Raw genomic sequence first — 8,914 nt, forward strand, 5'->3', positions numbered from 1 at the left:
GTATTGTCTCTTGAGACCCAGGTGCTCTCACTACTTCCTGCTCCGGCTGGTTTGCCAGCTACAGTCGCATTGGGGCAAAGATGACTTGGCCACAGTATTCCATGCTGTGGCAAATTTCAGACTAGATTGTTGCAATCAGCTGCCCACGGGGCTTCCCTTGAAGATGCCTCAGAAACTTCCACTGGTCCAAGGACAACAGCCCTTATAGATCGCTAGCTGGGGTTCAGTTTCAAGCCGACGCCGCTCAGCAGCCATTTTGTATGAAATGGGTCTACTGAAACACACTGTGCCTCTTTGGGAAGGTGCTCTGGCCTAGTCCCTGAGGGAACAGTGATTAGATCGGAAAACACTTTCCCACAGGGACCAATTAAACAACAAAACACCTCGCTTCACACGCCTTGGCGTCTGTTTTCCTTTTGTTCCCTTTCTCCGTGTGACACACCTTTTGTTTGAAGCAAAATCCGAGGGTGGGGGGGGCGGAGAGGTGGTTACATTTCTTTTGTCAATACATTTCTTTGGAGACTAGGGTTCACATGTTTTCAGAACCTTGAAGGGAAGCCTAGGCAGGTCCCTCAAGTCTCAAATTGCATTTTTTGTTAGAGTTAGGGCATATGAGGGGAAACATCAGGCAAGTCCTTGTAGATCCAGACAGCATCCTAATATCACAATGGACAATGAGGTGCCTCAATGGGAAGCACAAAACTGAGCAGCACGGTCCCAGTTCAGCTTAGTATTGCCTACACTGACTGTCAGCGGCTCTCTAGAGGTTCGGGCAGGGGATGTGGAAATGCCAGGCATTGAACCTGGGCCCCTTCGGCATTCAACAGCCATGGCCTGCCACGAAGCTACAGTTCTTCAGTGAGGCTCTGTGGAATAATGGTGAGGAAACGATTTCATTGCAGGGGCCACATTCCCTTGTGGAGAACCTTCTAGGGACCATGCGTCAGCAGTGGGTGAGGCCAGAGGCAGAGCCATGAATGTTACTCTTACCTTTGTAAGGTTTCAAGGGGGCACAGAGCAGGGGCGGTAAGGGACAGGGCCTAAGGACATTTCAAAGGTCCAAGTTGAAAGACCTGGAGGGCCACATTTGGCCCCCGAGCCCTTTCATAGAAGCTGTGTGAGGTAAATTAGATTCCATCCCACTTCAGTTTCTCTGGCAGAGAATCCTAGCTTCCGTTCCATCCCATTCTGTGCAGATTTTTGTTTTGAAGGAATGCACAAACAACCCCCCCCAAAAAAACCTGCATTTAAAGTGTACACATTATGTATGAACACAGGAGCGACTCCTAGACGTCAAGATCCCTTTGGCCCCCTCATAAAATATTTGAGGGAGTTGCCCCCACCAAAAAGTTCATGGGCTATGCCACCCAAATGGTATGTGTCTGCCACATCCTGTGATCAACTATGTGAGGCACCCCCCAAATATTTTATTCAAGCTGGCACCCTTGTGTGCAAACTTTTTATGCAAAATACACACTTTTATGTAAAATTCACATTTCTCAATGTTTTTCAGTACTTTCCCCGTATAATAAGGCTTTCATAGATGTGTAAGGGGTTTGGTTTTTTTGCACATTTTTCATGCACTGAAATGGCTTTGTATAACCCGGGTGAGTGTGTGATCTGATCAGGAGTTAATCAGCAAACAGGTTCAGGTGCACCGGGCCAGACCACTGTGAAAAGCCGACATAAGAACATTGGGGGAGCCCTGCAGCTGGGTCAGGCCAATGGCCCATCTAGTCCAGCATCCTGTTCTCACAGTGGCCAAACAGATGCGCGTAGGAAACCCTCAAGCAGGACCAGAGCACAAGAGAAACTCTCCCCTCCTGTGGCTTCTACCAACTGGTATTCAAAAGCATTGCCGCCTCCAGACAAATTCTTTCTCCAGCCCAAGGGAGGGTGCATCTTGTGTCACTGCATGTGCATAAACACGAAAGCATCATGCACAGCCTGCCTTGCCACACCCTACAGCTGCCAAGGTATATTTTGAACCATCAGTAACAGATGGTAGGACTAGTGGAACCCATGGAACAAACACCTCCTTGGCTTTCAGCTCAGTGGAGGATAAGTTTTGGCAAAGAAGATTAGTCTAGCAGGTGGTGTAGAACAGGCACCCAAAACTTCGGCCCTCCAGTTGTTTTGGACTACAATTCCCACCTTCCCCGACCACTGGTCCTGTTAGCTAGGGATCATGGGAGTTGTAGCCCAAAACATCTGGAGGGCCGCAGTTTGGGGGTGCCTGGTGTAGAACCATCAGTGATGTAGGAATGGGCAAGGGGCTCAGGCAGTGATTGTATGAACGAGAATCCGCGCCTTGACAAGCGCATCCCTACTGAATGTCTGAACCCAAGGACTGAACTTGGGGACCAAAGCAGGTGCCCCACCACTGAGCTGTAACAGAGAGGACAAGATTGCATCTCCCTTCTACTGAAAGGAGAATGCAATCATTATTAGAAGTAATAGCCAAATCATTTAGTTGGATAAAATAGTGACTCGGTCCTGCTGGCGCACTGTAACCTGAGGATGTATGAGGAGCCTGGTTGCTACATCTAGTCCATCATCTTATTCTCACAGTGGACAACCAGATGCCCCAATGGGAAGACCACAAGCAGGACCCAAGTGCAACAGCAGCTCTCGCAATACTTACCACCTGTCATGAGTCCTGTGGAGATGGCATAGAGGCGATGGTTGGCTCTTGAGGAGGACTAGGAAGAGCTCAGAGAGTTGGAGCTAGGTGATCCTGCAGAAGGTCCTAGTGGGAGGTGGGAGGTGGAATCAGGACCTCTGACCCAGAGGAGCAGGCCAGTGGTCTAAGGAATGCAGAGCTGGATGCAGGTGAGGGACTAACTGGGATGGCAGATGAGTGACATTGGACAACCCCAGCACCACCTCTTGCCAATGAGGCACCACCATCTGTTAGTGAGGAGCCTCCTTCTCCAGGGGAGGTGGCTGAGAGTAAATCGGATGGTGAGCTGGGGCCGACACTGCCATGAACAAAACGTCATAGACTCAGCCCACTGGAAGGAGTGCCTGCTCATTTGCCCCATCCTGTGACTCTGGCCACTGACCACAGTAAGAGCTGTGCTCATGCCACTCTCCAAAAGGGAGGTGGGGAGAGTCGCTTGTTGGATCATCCTTTTAGCTTCTGCTTAGCGTCTTATGCAACTTTTGAATCTGCTACAACTCAACACCTGAGCCTTGCCTGTGTACCCCTCTAATTTACGCATCAAAACCTTTGGCGGAAACAAAGCTGGGAGTTCAAGTTCTTTGTCCAGCCAGCAGCAAGGGCCAGGACATAAGCCACTGCAAACCAACTCCAGGAGTTCAACACCCAAGCAACCCAGGGTGTCCCATTCCACAGGGATAGAGCTGGGGGGGGGGGGAGAGACACAGTCCATAAGCAGGATCATAGAATAGCTACCAGCCAAGGGCCAGGTGGAAATGTGGTGTAATCACATTTTCCTCTGCACAAACATGTTTCCCTGGAACTATGAAGGCCAGAAATGAAAGAGAGATCAAAAGAGAGGGAGAGAGACAAAAGCTCAAATTTTCAAATCTGTGTTAGAGCCCATTGGGAGATTACAAGCCTCAGTGCCACCCCCAGCCCTTCTCTTCCTCCTGCTTCTGGGCATGAGAAGATGAAAACAGCAGTGATCTATATCAGCTCATTAGTGTTGTTGTTTAGATGCTCGGATGCTTTGTCAACTGAAGATTGGCAGAGGTGGGGCTTGTCAGCACCTAGCAGAGGCTGTAGCAAAAAGCAGGGGGTGGGAGAGTGAGAAATTGCTTGTGTGTTAGGAAAGCTGCAGATGGTGAGTGGGTTGGACAGTGGATTGCAGTGGGATGTATGTGTGCACATGACCGTGTGTGTGTGTGTGTGTGTGTACATGGGTGCAAAAACAAAAAAACAAAAAACACCAACTACTGGAGAATGAAACCATAAACAGCAAACAAACAGTAGAAAATGACTCTCAGATCAAAATACATCTATCGCTCTCAGTGAGGCCAATTTCTCTGCTGCAGCAAGCAAAACCTGACCCCAAATATTTGGTAATTTTCCTCTTTGGAGTTCCTGCCATAATCACAACTTTTAAATTGTTGGTGCCCATTTTATTTTACTTCACGCTACTTTTATTTTCATATAAACCTCACTGTACACATTTGGATGTTGTTATTCTATATGCTTCTTATTTTGCTTCTTTAGTGTTGGTCATCGACCTTCATGTTGGTTTCTAAGGTGCTACTGGAAGGATTTTTTTTTTATTTTGGATCGAGATTTGATTAGGGGAAATTGCTTTGCTAAAAACTGGTAGATTAGGAGACATTTGCAACAAAAGGACAACATGAAAACTTTTTTAAAAAACAAACACACACACAAACTTATGTGGAAATGTGGAGAACGGAACTTAAACCTGGAAAAAGGAGAAAGTTGAATTATTTTTATTATTTATTTACAGTATACTGCTTTTCAAGCAGGCGTCACAAAGCTGTTCACATACAATTATTGCAACAAGAAGTATCCCTGTTAAAAAAACTAGTTAGAATAAAATGCAAAAGACAACTGGTTTGTTTAGAAAAGGCTGTTATTGCATCTTCTTCACTCACCTCAGGGCAATATTGGCCTTCAGTCGCCCCTGCAGTGACAATTGTAGGGGGACCAAGTATGGGATGTTGATGGTGAGATATCCACACATCCTCCAGATGTTATGGGACTCCCAATTCCCACCAGTCCCAGACAGCCCTGCCAATGGTCGGGGAAGATGGAGGTGCAGATCAGCAATATCTGGAAGTTCACAGGTTCCCCAACCCCCTTGCATTACAGAATCTTTATTATTTTGATAACAGTATATCTATCAAACTCACACACAAACTTATGTGGAAATGTGGAGAACGGAACTTAAACCTGGAAAAAGGAGAAAGTTGAATTATTTTTATTATTTATTTACAGTATACTGCTTTTCAAGCAGGCGTCACAAAGCTGTTCACATACAATTATTGCAACAAGAAGTATCCCTGTTAAAAAAACTAGTTAGAATAAAATGCAAAAGACAACTGGTTTGTTTAGAAAAGGCTGTTATTGCATCTTCTTCACTCACCTCAGGGCAATATTGGCCTTCAGTCGCCCCTGCAGTGACAATTGTAGGGGGACCAAGTATGGGATGTTGATGGTGAGATATCCACACATCCTCCAGATGTTATGGGACTCCCAATTCCCACCAGTCCCAGACAGCCCTGCCAATGGTCGGGGAAGATGGAGGTGCAGATCAGCAATATCTGGAAGTTCACAGGTTCCCCAACCCCCTTGCATTACAGAATCTTTATTATTTTGATAACAGTATATCTATCAGATGGTAGAAAACTCCTTGCAGGGATCAGCTCACCATTTAAAGCACACATCTTATATGGATCTTTTCTGATTTACATGCACTGCATTTGGGACTGAAACCGCTTTGCGGAATCTGGAGAAGTGTGCAATCCAGCCCGTGGTTTGCACACCGATCCACAGGCAAGTCCGGGAATGTCAAATTGGGTTAGTCTGCTGCTGAAAGTGGACCGAACAAATTCTTCCTCGCTTCCTTTCATTGAACCAGAATTAAGAAGCTGGAGAGCAAAGTCCTGCATTGCTAAACAAAGACAAATGTGGAGAATCCACTCATCTGAAAAGCACTGGATTAGTTGGTTGAAAGGTAGTTGGTTAATCAACAAAGGGTTGTTTCATTGGTTGGTATATCCCTCATAATAATCCCCGTTTAAACAAGTGATTTCTTAGTCCTATTGATTCTGACAGGTCTACATTGCGCCTCGCTCGCTTTGGATCAATTGTTTCCGCTTTACGGGTCTTAGCTCATTTACAAACATGCTCCGGGGAATGAACACCAAGGAAGCTCTGACATAACAATTTGCTGCTTGGAATTAGCACAGGCCAGCCCTGCCGAATTCTGCATCCTGCAGGTGGGTTGGGGTGGCGAAGGATGAACTTGCATCTGCTGGAAATGTGGGTCAATGAAATGCAGGAGGTGAACGTGAACGTGGGTGCTTAGATCTATGGTGGGAGCATATTCTGTGCTGGTTCCCATAGAGACGGGGGCAGCACCAACAGCTGGCAACAGGCCACCCATGATGGTGGGGTGGGAAGCAGAGGAATGGTAGCAGAATGGAGAAGACACAGCACAGCAACACAAAGCGGACAGAGTAATTCCCGAAGGGCAGGAAAGGAGGTTAAAAGAGATTAATATAAATGCTTGCATTCTTGGCTGCATGAAATGGTTCACTGGCCTGAGAGAATCTTAGTCTCAGTGACATAATAATAATAATAATAATAATAATAATAATAATAATAATAATAATTTATACCCCTCACATCCCCAGCTACTCTGGGCAGCTCCCAACAGAATATTAAAAATATCCATTCCCTCCAACATTTCTCCAATTATTATAAGAATTGGTCTCCAATTATTATGTCTCTGTGGGGCAGTTTGTGTGGTCAGCTGTTAACCAAAAGGTTGGTAGTTTGAGCCCACCTAGCGAACATTTCTGTTTAATTCTTCTACTTGTTACAATGAATAGTAATAACATACCCTCCAACATTTCTCCGATTAAAATAGGGACATTCTATTCCATAATAAAAATGTTACTATTTATATAACTCTGACAGGGTTGCCCCAGCCACTCTGAGTGACTTCCAACATATATAAAAACATAATAAAACATTAAACATTTTTTTAAAAAACCCTTCCCTATACAGGACTGCCTTCAGATGGCTCGGGGGTTGGATAACTCCATACCCTCCAGGATTTATCTGATGGAAATAGGGATATCCTAACGGAAAGTGGGACATTATGGGATCACATCAGAAACTGGGACAGCTTTTGCAAATCCAGGACTGTCCCTGGAAAATAGGGACACTGGAGGGTCTGTAATAATAATCCTTTTATTATTTATACCCCACCCACCTGAATGGGTTTCCCCGGCCGCTCTGGGCAGCTTCCAACCGAATATTAAAAACACAATACAGCATCAAACATTAAAAACTCCCCTAAACAGGGCTGCCTTCAGACATCTTCCTAAAGTCAGATAGGACTTTAGTGGGACATCTGGTGGGAGGGCATTCCACAGGGTGGGTGCCACTACCGAGAAGGCCCTGGTTCCCTGTAACCTCACTTCTCGCAGTGAGGGAACTAGCAGAAGGCCCTCGGCCCTGGACCTCAGTGTCTGGGCAGAATGATGGAGGTGGAGACGCTCCTTCAGGTAAAAGCAGCCACCTAAGCATTGACAGAAAAGAAGAAACACATCACCTAAAAGAGGAGGTGGGCTTGCACAAAATGTGCAGAGGTGAAGTGATAAAGGTTGAAATTTAGAATGACTGGTTTATACAGCAAGGAACAGATCAGTAAAGCAAGGAAGATGGTGAACAGGTGAGTCCAAAAAGCTGTCTTGATGTGAATGCAGGTAGGACCATGGGTGGAGTTTTAACGATGTGCAGCTGGCCTTGTAGAGACACCACACTAAACAGGGGTATTGATGTAACTGTCCACAGAATCGCACCGAGATTGCTTTCTTGCAGTGTTTTATCCCTGGGCAGGGGTATAACAGTAGCATGGGAGGCAGGATGCAAATCAATACAAAGACTTGAAAGCACACTCTGGGACATGGAAGAATGGAGATGTCCTGATATATCAGGTCTGCAATGGAAACAAGCCCAGGTTATCCAAACCTCCAAATAGAATTGCAGAAGTGTGAATTAACCAAATTCAGATTAACATGCAAATTAAATTGAAATTGAACCTAAGATTGGAAGAGATGAGGAACTGAAATGGACTGATTCCCTCAAAACCTCCCACATCCCCTACCTGCCTTGGATTTTAAAATCTATCTGTGCTCACCTGGTCGCAGCCACAGCTTTTCACTAGGTTGTCTTTATTTTTGCCTTTATTATCTCAGCAGCGTGGGAGGCAGAGTGAACCCCCCCTCCCATCCACCCCCATTACATAACCAGTATCCGTGGGTGACCTGCTAAACGCTTGGATTTCGGGCTTCAGCGAGAGCATGGTGAGAATCATCCTCTAATTGGGGCAGGTTGGGGGAAAGATAAAAAGCTAAACCATTGCCACTCTGTAAAACAGTCGTGCTTTCAGAAGTCTAACTGCTTCTCGGGCTAATGATCATCCAAGTCTGGTGCAGTTTTGGTTATTTATCGAAAGCATTTTTACCCCACTCTTCAGCTGAAGAAAGATGATGTTTCATTCATAGTCCAACCAAAATATCACTAAAATGCGTCCCAGGTTTTCAGTTGCCCATAGCTTCTTCGTCAAACTAGATGTGGAGTAGAAAACCTCTTTGTCCTCACTGCTTGGTCCTCAGGATGCTTCCCAGGCCAATCACATGCTCTTCCAAAAGCCACACACCCCCAGGGTGCTTTTGGGTGGCTGGAATGTGCCATTGACTTGTGAGGACGCATTTTGCTTGCATAGGTGGGGGGGGTGGAGGGGATCATGTGTATGTCATAACCTCTGATATGTGGCTTGTTGTTGGCAGTGGTAGGTGATGGAGGGGGTGGTGGTTGGTGAGCCAAAGGGCAGCTGGAAGAAGTTTGGGATCTTGGGCGGACAACAATCAGGAAGACCAATGGTACAGTGTGTGGGTGGACTGCAGGAAGACCTCCAAGTGCGTTAACTCAAACACCCACTTTAGATCTCCATGCTGTGTGTAGGAAGGCTTGCAGTGGAGCTGTGATAAATGTGGGATAACCAGTCTCATATAACCAACATGCTTAAGTCTAATTAATGCATAAAGAAGTTAATGCCATAGAGGGTGGATCTACACAGGAAAAAAATGCTATAAATAAGTAATGAATTAAATTGTTATAACAAAAAGAAAAAATGCTTTGTAAAGTCGCATTAAAGAATTTTGTGCTCTC

This window comes from Zootoca vivipara, chromosome 6 (assembly GCF_965207765.1).
Source record: "Zootoca vivipara chromosome 6, rZooViv2.hap1.1, whole genome shotgun sequence".
Classification (NCBI taxonomy): Eukaryota; Metazoa; Chordata; class Lepidosauria; order Squamata; family Lacertidae; genus Zootoca; species Zootoca vivipara.